Below are 10,464 nucleotides of genomic sequence, written 5' to 3'. Positions count from 1 at the left end.
GCACATATAAGAAGTTTCAAAATCATCCTTTAAAAAAAAGAAGCTGTAAAATGCTTCTGGCCTGCAAAAGTGTGGGGGAGCAAAGGTCTGAGAATTAACCTTTTGTAGTAGTCTTATTTCCAGCCGTTGCTTTTGTTTATTTACGAATGCTGTCCTTGGTGTAAGAGCACAAAGTGTACCTAATGGGCTTAAATCAACAGTAAGTGGTGATGATAAATACTGAGACCCAGACGAATTGAAATATTAGTATAAGGATCATGACGAGAAGGAAAGAATCCAGCATTTCCTGAACACATACTCAGTGACTAGGACAGTGCCTCTCCAACATTAATGTGTTTGTGAATCATCCAGGGAATCATTTTAGCAGGCCTATTCTGATTCAGCAGGTCTGGAAAAAAATTTAACAAATTTTCAGTGACTGCTAGCTTCTGATTTCTGACTTCTAGACCACAATTTGTGAAGCAAGAACCTAGATCCTTCATATTTAAACTTTGCAATAAATTTGAGAGATAAATAATATCATTTTTAAAAACTGAAGGAGAGTTTAAATAATTTGTTTGTGGGAAAACCTGGAGTTAGTCTAATAGCAGAGTTATTACTCTTTCCAGCATCCTAATAATGCTCCCCAGAAGTAACAGATATGTTGTTTTATTTTTAAAAATTTGGGACTACCTTGTCTCAAATATGCCTCTGTGCATTTGTCTAAAATTCAGATGCTTGGCCTGGGGATGTAGCTCAGTGTTATGGCACTTGCCTAACATGTGCAAGGCCTTACGTTTGAACCTAAGCACTGCAAACATAATTAAGTAAATAAATGAGATTCAGACCGCTGGGTACAATCTTAATCTCTTAAATCAGAATTTATAGGTGGTGCCTACTTTTTGACTGGTATCTAAGTGCATCTTATGATCAGGAACATTCAGGATATAATGATCATCTGAGTTACAAGTTAACTGTAAAAATTCAAGTAAATAATGATGATTTTGTTTGAGAGATAACTTTGAGAAAACATTGCATCACACATTATCTCAGAATCCCTTTAATGTACCTCAGCTTCAACATGAAGGGTTGCTGGGGCTCACAGAATGAAACTTGTACGTTTCATGATGTAAGGGATAGGTTTAAACCTGTATTTTATAACAAGGTTCTAAAGTACAGTATCTAATTATGTCCCTTTTAATTGTAAAGTGAAAGTAGCAATAGCCACAAAATTTTTTTCATTCTTTTAAGTAAATGATCTTGTCTGCCAGTCCAATTATGGAGCATATGTACTGTAGAGTAAAAGCTCAGCTGGAAAATATTTCCCATCTCCAGAGTCCATAATTAAATTTTTTATTAGGACCTCTAAATGAGATCAGAGAGAAGGCAATTATTTATCTTTACTTTGAAAGGGTAACATTCAGCAAAGGTGATTACCCATAAATTTTTCATTGTAGTTCTGAATAGTAAATAAAGGACCAAGGAAGTAGACTTTTAAAGTAAACATTCAGAGTTACTTCTTTAACATCAGTGATATTTTTTCTAGGTTTAAAAAACACACTGTGCTGCAATAGTATACACATTAATAAAAATCCCTCTAGACTCCTGATATTAAGTAAATGTGTTGATAAAACAAATTATTTATTAGCTTAATATATTATATTACTTATTAAGAACCTAATAATTTAATTAATAACTAGATCTTGACCTTTCTTATATAATTCTATTTATTTGACGAAAATGTAATTATATATGACTTTTGTAATGAAATATCACATTTCACATTAAAATTGAGATTTTTCAAGTACAATTAAGGACTTAAATCACTGAAATCTATGACACAATTTACCCAGGATAGAATTTGTGACAGGGTAGATCAACCACTATGAGTAGTGAAACATTTAGAGACAGTCCAATTTGAGTTTGAAGCCAAAATTTGGCCAGCTATTTAACTTTTCTGAGCTTTCATGTATAAGAAAATGGGAAATTTCTTAGCTGAGCTTTGTGTTAGACTAGAGTTAGACTGATGAGCAAGCTTGTGGTGGTAAGTTAAAACAGGGTATAATAGCTGAACTACCAAAAGTTTCCCCTTTTTAATGACTGTCATTCACAAGGTAATTTCAAAAAATGAATTTCCCATTGCTCATTTACCAAAGTTCCTATGTATTTACTTCCTTCAGTGCAGTTCAGTGAGATCAAATGGTATCTACACTTAAATTATTCACATTCAACTATATGCATTTGACAAGCAAGAAAAAAATAGGAAGAAAATCCTCCAATTTTAAAGTATCTAAGCAATTCAGCCCAATATTGCAGTCAATGAGCAAATAATCTGCACAAATATTTGCCAGACGTTCAGTAGGTCACTTAAAATCTCAGTGTACAGAGTACAATTCTAGTATATTGAAATATGTGTTTTTGTATAAAATAGTCCTAAAGCACAAGCCAACCACTGCACTTTATCTGCTACTTAACTGAAAAACAATGTTATGTTTTAAAGCTGGAGGGGAAACTGGCTGTATTGGAACTATTGAGAAATATGATGTCTCACTCTGAAGTAACGACTTCCTGAGGAATTTTCCAATGCAGTTTTCTTTTTTCTTTTTTCTTTTGAAATAATTTTAGACTTAGAGATGTTGCAAAAAAACTTACCAAAATATATCAGAAAGTTGCTATGTACTCTTTACTCAGTTTCCCCTAATGTTAAGAACTTAAAATAACCATAGTATAATTATCAAAACTAGCTGATAAGTACTGGTACATAATGAACTAAACGATAGACCTTTTTACCTCTCACCACTTTTTCTCCTAATGTCTTTTATCTAGCCCAGCACCTGATCCAGTGTTCCATTATTCATTTATTTTTTAAATTTTCTAATCTCCTCCAATTTGTGATAGTTTTTCAATCTTTCTCTGTCTTTTCACAAACTTCATGTAGATAAAGAAAATAAATAAATTCATTATGATTTTTAATGTCTTTAGTATTGATTTCCCAGGTAAATCTAAAACCTGGATATTTTCTACAGTGGACTGTCAATTTGTTACTATACACGTGAATGTAGCAGAGGGCATTATCCAGTTTAATTTAATTACCTGAGTGAGAACAAAAAGAATAAACTACTGTACTCTTATTCTCCTCTAGTTTTTACCTTTTAGAAGGAGCCATTTCAGACACTGGCAGAAGAACCTATTGGTAGCATTGGATTTCTAACACTTTGGATGAATAGTAGATTCACCAATTCTGACTACAAACACTTTTTCACTATTAATTTCTTAATAGTCTTTCTGGCTTTTATGCAAAAGGAAAATAAGCTAAAGCTTATCAACAAATGAGAATCATTTCATGTAGAAACTTTTTTATTAGTTTTGTATTGGTACATTTTAGGTATACAATTCGTTTACATTTATCATGGGGTGTTTGTACCTGTACATGATGAATCTTGGTTCTTATTTTTTTCCCCACTACCTGTGCACCCTTCATCTGCTCCACCCTTCCCTATTTACATAGATTTCATTTCCATTTTTTTTTCTTTTCTCATAGTTTTTCCTTTCCCTCTTTTCCTTCCCCCTTCCCCTCCCTTCACTCCTTCGTCTTTGGACATTTTTTCCTATTTCAAATTATCAATTATTCATTTTAATCATTTTAACCCTTGTTTACACTATCAATTTCTCACACTAGAGAAACTATTTGATATTTACACATGTCCCATTTATTTCACTTAAGAGTATGGCCTTGATATGCATCCATTTAGCTATAAATGACTCTAGTTTTTCATTCTTTATGGCTGAGTAGTACTATATTTTATTAAAAACCCCCACATTTTCTTTATCCAGTTTCCAGTTGATGGGCACTTGGGCTGCTTCCAAGCTTTAGCTATTACAAACTGTGCCTCTATGAACATGGGTACACATATATCACTGTGGTATGATTCTTTTAATTCTTCTGGGAAGATACCCAGCAGGGGAATAGCTGGGTCAAATGGGATCTCTAGTCCTAGTTCTTTGAGGTATCTCCATGCGGATTTCCACAGTGGTTGCACCAGTCTGCACTCCCACCAACAATGGAGAAGGGTTCCTTTCTCTCCACAACCCCACCAGCATTTGTTATTTGTTGATTTCTTGATGGCAGCCATTCTTTGTGGGGTGAGGTGGAATCTCAGTGTTGTTTTCATCTGCATCTCTCGAATGACGAGTGATGTTGAACATTTTTTCATATATTTGTTTGCTGGTTTTCTTTCTTTGTCTGAGAAATGTCTGTTCATTTCAGATGCCCATTTTTTAACTGGGTCTTTGAATTTGGGGGGGTCTGATTTTTTTCAGTTCTTTATATATTCTTGATAGTGGTCCTTTGTCTGAGGTACAGCTGCTAAAATTTTTTTCCCATATTGCAGGTTGTCTATTAGCTCTGTTGGTGGTTTCTTTTGCAGTGCAGAAGCTTTTTAATAAGATGAGATCCCAGTTGCTGATTCTTTCTGCTACTTCCCCTGCTGCTGAGGTTTTGTTCATGAAATCTTTTCCTATGCCAATGTCTTCAAGAGTTCTACCTAACTTATCTTCCAGGAAGTTTAGTGTTTCTGCCTTTTTTTTTTTGGTACTGGGGACCAAACTCGGGAACTTGTGCTTGTGAGGCAGGCACCAGAACCACTGAGCTAAATCCCCAGCCCATCTGTCTTAATATTTAGATCTTTAATCAACTTTGATCTTAGTTTAGCACATGGTGATAGGTATGGGTCTAGTTTTAATCTTTGGCAGGTTGAAATCCAGTTTTTCCAACACCATTTATTAAATAGGCTATCTTTCCTCCAATGAAGGTGGATGGCTCCTTTGTCAAAGATGAGGTGGCTGAGCATGTCTGGAGTTGTTTCTGCATCTTCTAATCTATTTCACTGATCCTTAGATCTGTTCCTTTGCCAGTACCATGCTGATTTTATCACAGTAGCTTTGTAATATAGTTTTAAGTTGGGGATTGTGATACCCCCAGCCATGTCTCTGTTGCTTAGAATTGCTTTAGCTATTCTAGGTCTCTTACGGTTCCAAATGAATTTTTGGATTGTTTTTTCTAGTTCTGTGAAGTATATTGTTGGAATTTCAATTGGCATTGCATTGAATCTATATAGTAGTTTTGGAAGTATGGCCATTTTCACTATATTTGCTCTTCCTACCTAGGAGCAAGGGATATCTTTCCATTTTCTTCTATCCTCTTCGATCTCTTTTTTCAGAGTGCTATAGTTTTCAGTTTTTGCTTCGTTAGGTTGATTCCTAGATATTTCATTTTTTTGCATGCTATTATAAAAGGAATGGTTTCCCTAATTTCTCTCTCAGTGAGTCTGTTATTTGTGTATAAGAAGGCTCTTGTTTTTTGAGTGTTGACCTTATATCCAGCTACTCTACTGAATCTGTCAATTAGGTCTAGAAGTCTTCTGGCAGAGTTTTTTGGGTCTTCTATGTAAAGTATCAAATTGTCAGCAAATAATGACAGTTTCACTTCTTCTTTTCCTATCTTTATTCCTTTTATTTCTTTCTCTTTTCTAATCGCTGTGGCTAATGTTTCCAGAACTATATTGAACAGGAGTGGTGATAGTGGGCATCCTTGTCTTGTTCCTGATTTTAACGTTAAAGTTTTCAGTTTTTGACCATTTAGTATGATGTTGGCTGTTGGTTTTTCATAGATAGCCTTAATCAAGTTGAGATAAAGACCTTTTATTCCAATTTTCTGCAGGGTTTTTATCATGAATGGGTGTTGGATTTTGTTGAATGCCTTTTCTGCATCTATTGAGATGATCATATGGTTTTTGTCCTTGGTTCTGTTAATATAGTGTATTACATTTATTGATTTACACATGTTGAACCACCCTTGCATCGCTGGGATAAATCTGACTTGGTCAGGGTGTCTGATCTTCTTGATGACCCTCTGTATTCTGTTTGCCAGTATCTTGTTGAGGATTTTTGCATCTATGTTCATTAGGGAGATTGGCCTGTAGTTCTCTTTTTTGGTTGGGTCCTTTCCTGGTTTTGGAATCAAAGTAACACTTGTTTCTAGGAATGAATTTGAAAGTATTGCTTCCCTTCCAATTTCCTTGATGAGTTTAAAGAGTAATGGCATTAGTTCTTCTTTAAATGTCTTGTAAAATTTAGCAGTGAAGCCATCTGGACCTGGGCTTTTCTTTGTTGGTAAATATTTTATTACATTTTCAATTTCTCTCATTGTAATTGGGGTGTTTAGAATTTCTATATCTTCTTCATTTAACTTTAGCAATTTGTATGTATCTAGGAATCTGCCCATTTCTTCTGTGTTTTCTATTTTATAGGAGTAGAGGTTCTCAGAGTAGGTATTAATGATCCTCTGGATTTCTGTTGGATCTGTTGTGACTTCACCTTTTTCATTCTTAATTGCAGGGATTTGTGCCTTTTCTTTCCTTTTTTTGATAAGGCTGGCTAAAGGTTTATGGATTTTATTTATTCTTTCAAAAAACCAATGCTTTGATTCATTGATTTTTTTGTATTGTTCTCTTAGTCTCCACTGCATTGATTTCTGCCCTGATCTTTATAATTTCCACTCTTGTATGAGCTTTGGATTCATTATGCTCTTCATTTTCTGGGAGCTTGAGGTTCTGCATTAGGTTATTTATGTGAGTTTTCTCTGTTTTCCTAATATGGGCATTCACTGCTATGAATTTCCCATGTAGAACTGCTTTCATTGTGTCCCATAGATTCCTGTATGTTATACTGGCATTTTCATTTACTTGTAGAAACTGGTTAATTTCTTCTTTAATTACTTCTGTGACTCATTGGTTGTTCAAGACGATGTTATTCAGTTTCCATGTGTTTGTTGGGGTTTTGTGGTTTCTTATGTTATTGATCTCCAATTTTATTGCACTATGGTTTGATAATATACAGGGGGTAACTTCAATTCTTTTACATTTACTTAGACATGTCCTATGAGCTAGCATGTGGTCTATTCTGGTGAATGACTCATGTGCAGCCAAAAAGAATGTGTATTCTGATTTTGTAGGGTGGAACACTCTGTAAACATCTATTAAGTCCATTTGTTCAATAGCTTGGTTCAGTTCTAGAATTTCCTTGTTAACTTTTTGTCTAGATGATCTGTCTATTTGTGATAGTGGGGTATTGAGGTCCCCCACTACAATAGTGTTAGTGTTTATTTGTTTTTTTATGTCCATTAATATTTGTTTTGTATAGTTGGGGGCATTTGTATTTGGTGCATATATATTTAGGATTGTCATCTCTTCCTCTTGGATTGTTCCCTTCACAAGGATGTAGTAACCATCTTTGTCTCTCTTAATTAGTTTTGGTTTGAAATCTACTTTGTCTGCACATAAGATTGCTACCTTTGCTTTCTTTTTGGTTCCTGTGGTGTGGAGAACTGTTTTCCATCCTTTTACTTTCAGTCTATGAGTCTCTTTTTGGGTTAGGTGTGTTTCTTGTATACAGCATATTGTTGCATTTTCCTTTTTAATCCATTCTGCCAGTCTATTTCTTTTGATTGGTGAATTGAGGCCATTAACATGGAGAGTTATAATTGATAGATATTGATTTATCCTTGTCATGATGTTTTACTTTTGTTGGCTCTTTTATTTCTTATTTTTTCTCCCTTTCCCTTTAGTGTCTTACCTTGCCTGGTGGCTTCCCTCTGTTGGGCTTCATGGAGTTGTGGTCTTCATTGCTTTTTTCTAGGATATTGTTTAGAATTGCTTGTAGTGGTGTTTGGTGTTCATGAAATTTCTCAGGTGTTCTTTGTCATGGAAGTATCTAATTTCCCCATCGATTTTGAAAGATAATTTTGCAGGATACAACAGTCTAGGTTGGAAGCTATTTTCTTTTAGGGCTTGAAATACTTCACTCCAGGCTCCCCTTGATTTGAGGGTTTGTGTTGAGAAGTCTGCTGTGATTCTGATGGGCTTTCCTTTTTAGGTGATTTGTTTCTTTTCTCTAACTGCTTGTAGGATTTTGTTTTTCTGTTGGGTTGCTGGGATCTTAACTATTATATGTCTAGATGTAGATTTTTTTTTTATCATGGCTAGTTGGAGTTCTATATGCCTCACTTATATGTATGTCCTCTTCTCTACCTCTGTCTGGGAAGTTTTCCACTATTACTTCTGTGAACAGTTTTTTTTATGTCAGTTGTGCTTTCTTCTGTTTTTTCATGGACTCCTATCAGTGTTATGCTATTCTTCTTTCCATCGTCTAGCAGTTGTTGGATTGATTTCTCATGGTCCCTTACTATTTTTAAGAAATCTCTATTTTCATGGTCTCTAACCACAATCCTGTCTTCTATATCTGATATTCTATCTTCAGATTTGCTTTACCTGGTGTGGATACTTTCAATGGAGTTTTTGATCTCCTGAATATCTGTTTGAATCTGTTTCATGGATTCCATTTCTTTCTTATGTTGGGCGATCATGGTTTCCATTTCTTTCTTATGCTGGGTATTCATGGCTTCCAGCATGTTTCTGAGCTCATCTATTTTTTTACCTATTTCTGTTCTAGATCTTCTAATCATATCTTTCACTCTGCTTACCATCTCTGTAGATATCTGGGAGATTATTTCTGCTTTGAATTTTTCTAGAGCCTCATTCATCTTTTTTTTTTTTCCTTAAATTCTTTTATTGGTACATTTTAGGTATACAACACAATTACATTTCTCATTGGGTCTTTCATCTGTTTTGTTACTTCCTGTGCTATCAGTTCAGGGCATCCAGGTGGTTGGTTATGGGACTTTTCCATCTCATTTCCTCCAGGATTTACCCTTGCTGGGGTGGAAGTCTGAGTTTGTGCCTTGCTTAAATGTCTTCTCATTTTTGTTTTTTGTACTGTCCTTGGTTTAACTCCTGGGTTGATAGTTTGAAATTGCTTATTGTAGGTATCTTTGTTGCTTGTAATTAGAGCCCTTATGGAATGATTGCTTCTCAGAGGTGTCTTCCAGATATAGCTGGTCTTTAAGTTTTGAGTCTCTAATGACTCTAAGGCTATCTCATTTCCCTTATACTAGGAAGGTTCATTGACTAGATCAATACCCACACCTTAGCCCAAGTGATATAATCAGCAACACCACTGCATCAAGTACATCTTTGAAAATGACATTTTGTGGTAGTTATTAATCTATCACCTTTAGGTGTGTGACTTAAATCAAGATCGAGGACCAACCCAACATATAGTGAATAAACTCTTCAATATAACAACTTTACCCTTTGGGATGGGGAGTTAGAAGGGGTTGGGGAGGGAAGGATAGATGGGAAGAAGGATAGGGGAAGGTTAGCAGTGTGGCCAGAGGACACAGGTGAGAAGGAAAAAGACAATACTAGGAAAATAAAGAAGAACTCCAAATGAGAACCAAAACAGGGACAAAAAGGGAAGATGAACAATGTGGGAGAGCAAGAGAGTAAGTGTAAGAGAGAGAGAAAGGAAAGAGAAAAGAAAGAAGAAAAGAAGAAAAAGGAGAGAAAAACAAATATTTGCAAAGAGTAGGAAAAAAATTAAAGATAAGAGGAGCAAAGGAAAAGAAAAGAGAAAAAAAAAACTAATAATACTAATTTTGGGAATAAAAAATAACCATGAAGATGAAGGGCCTCTTTCAGGGTATGTCTCTGGTGTCACAATAGACAACATGGGTAGCAGTGTGCAGATATAAGTCAATGATTCTCAGCAAGCTAGTCACAGACCCGTGAGATTCAGGCAGATTTCTGGCTGCCGGTCCCAAGTTGAGCTCTCTGTCCTCCGGTAGGGTTGAACTCTGCAGAGTTGTATTGCAGGCTCCAGCTGCCCTTCCCCTGAAGATAGTCCCGGCCCTGATGGGAGGTGAAGATGACTCCACCTTGCCCAGTACAGTGGTCTGGTGGTCCTGTGTCCTCTGTGTCTTTGTAGTGTGGAACCAGGTGGCTGTACAGAGAAGAGGCCAGAGGAGCGGCAGCGGGGGGGGGGGGGCGTCCAGTGGATTGCTGCGGGGGCATGGGCTGATTTGGCCATTTCCCACGCGACTCGCGACCTCGGTAGGGCATCTGCAGACCTCCCTGTCTGCAGCGGACTGATTCGGCGTATTCCACGTGACTCGCGACCTTGGTACCTAGAAACTTTTTTTAATGAATTGTGATTTCAACAGCAATAATTATCAGTTTAATGTCAGTAGGTAGAAAAATATTATTCTTCAGCTATAAACACCAAATGAGCATTAACTCTGATGACAGCATCATTTAAATATTTTAAAATATAGTGACAGAAATGAAAAAGAATAGTTGAGACGTAGGTGGTTTACAGAGTTTCCAACATAGTTCAAAAGACAGTAGTTAACTATGTGTATGTTAACTAACATAACAAGGCAGAATTTTCATTGCACTTTTGAACATCATCAGCAACACGTAAGTACTTCTCTAGAGGAATTTTAATGTTATGTTTTTATTTGGAAAGATTAAAAATTGTGGACTGCTTAGATTCTAATATGTGTTTAGCTGTTTTATAAACATAAACTTT

The sequence above is a fragment of the Heterocephalus glaber genome, unplaced genomic scaffold (assembly GCF_053883595.1).
Source record: "Heterocephalus glaber isolate CG9 unplaced genomic scaffold, H.glaber_assembly_v1.0 deba00000331, whole genome shotgun sequence".
Lineage (NCBI taxonomy): Eukaryota > Metazoa > Chordata > Mammalia > Rodentia > Bathyergidae > Heterocephalus > Heterocephalus glaber.
Note: the sequence above shows the minus strand (reverse complement) of the source record.